Source organism: Hipposideros armiger, unplaced genomic scaffold (assembly GCF_001890085.2).
Source record: "Hipposideros armiger isolate ML-2016 unplaced genomic scaffold, ASM189008v1 scaffold_788, whole genome shotgun sequence".
Classification (NCBI taxonomy): Eukaryota; Metazoa; Chordata; class Mammalia; order Chiroptera; family Hipposideridae; genus Hipposideros; species Hipposideros armiger.
This window is the reverse complement of record NW_017732138.1, coordinates 57,231-59,186: the sequence shown is the minus strand read 5'-3', so window position 1 is coordinate 59,186 and position 1,956 is coordinate 57,231.

Genomic DNA, 1,956 nt, shown 5'->3' with positions numbered 1-1,956 from the left:
CCCGCCCCTCCGCGCTCCTCCCCCTCCTCCCGCCGCTCCTCCCAGCCTCGCCGTGACACCGCCCAAGGGCCTGCCCAGCCCGCGCACAGGGCGGGGCCCAGGCCCACCTAGGGGCGCGCGGGCGGCTTCGGGGCCCGCGCGTGGCCGGGCTGGGAACCGTACCGGGACAGGACCGCGCTCAGGGACGCCCAGCGCGCACTGCGCGCGGCCGCCTGGCCACCGTGAGACCCCTGGGCACAGCGCGGGATCGGAGCGGAGGAGACGAAAGGATCCCCTCTCCTAAAACGTTTTGCTCGGGCAGTCTGGGCAGAAGTGGGGTGAGGGGACAAGAGAGGAAATAAAGGCAGCAACTTCCAGCCTCCGATGACCAGCGGGTGGTCATTCCATCCTCTTTTTGTTTGTTTGATTTTCTTATCACGACGCCCCCCTCCCGGAAGCATTCCCACGCCACTCTAAGCAAAGCAGTCCTGTTGTCCATCAGAAAAGTGACTTCCATAAAAATGTCACTTCCTCTCTGTAATTGCTTGTGGGCATTTTTATTTATTTGCCTTCTATCTATTTACTTTCCCAACCAGACACTTTTTTACTGCATCATTTGCGTCTGAAGCACTTCTGAAGAGGAGGAGAGGAAACTCAATCTCTGCAGCCTCCCTTGCAGAGTCTGGCTCAAGCACACCCAACCCGCGGCAGAATCCTGTAAGGAGCTGAGGGAATGTGGGCCTGGGAAGGTATTGTCACTAGTCGTGGGACTGGTCAGGTCAGCTGACCACACGTAGTGGATTATCTATACACAAACGTGGAAGATTAAACCCAAGAGGAAGGGAACAGACAGACACAAGGTTCCCTTTCACAGGCACATGCATCCAGATGTCTGTTACCCCAATCTCCTTCCCATATGGCTTCTCAAAAGGAAATCCTACTATTCAAATGACTCTGATTTCCTGGCGGAATAGCCCGGATCCATACTAATGAGATTCTTTCTTAAGCTCCTGGCTTCTCATTATTATTAAGGCAATAATAATTTACCCAAGGTGATATCACGGTATCATTTGAATCCCTCATCCCCTGCCTTGTTCCCAAAAGAGAGCACCAGAAGGTAAGTAGAGCCAGTATAACTTTGAAGTCACTGTTGAGTGTTTGACTATCTGCTGCTTCAACTGTGGAATCTTGCACAAGTGTTTCTTAACCTATCTAAAATTTACCAAATGGGGAGATAACATTGGCCTTGCTCCTATGTGAGTCCCTGGCACACTCCCTGGCAGCAGGGAGCACTCCACAGGCCAGTAGCTGGAAGGAGGTGCATTGTCCTGAGCAGGGGTGGGCCCAAGATCCGGGGAACAGGGACAGCCTCCTTCTCCGTTTTGACCTGGGGAAAGAAGCTGCCTCAGTTCATCCTTTTGTGAAAACCTTTTTCTTACTGATAAAGAAAGCAGAAAAATATCAGTGGTCTGACCCAGTTTTAAATTGGTTTACTCAAAATAAGTTTAATAACATTGACCCAGTTTTTAACTTGTCTACTTTGTAAACTTTCATTGAAGCATGGGTCTTGAACTCCTCTTCCTTTTCAGATTCTTTGTAAAGTCACCAAAGACATCCTCTATCTAAAACTCTATGCCCCTTTCTCAATCTTTATCCTATGAAGCTTTCTGAAGCACAGGGCATTTGTGCTATTTCCTGAAACTCGGCCATCTTTCCGTTCATCTACCTTTCTGACCCACCCATCTCTGTCCCTTATAGGGCTTGTTGTCCTCCCAACTTCTAACAGTAATACCCAAAAAGCAGACTTTGGGCCTTTGTTTTTATTCTGATATAGGCCTTTCTTTAAAAAGAGAGTTGATCATTTTTGTATGCTTCCAGACTGGATGTTTACAGCTCCCAGGTCTGTAGCCTTAGAGAGCTCCCCAGCTTTCCTACAGTCCCTCTGGGTGGCTCATCATCTCTTCAAGCTCACCACAC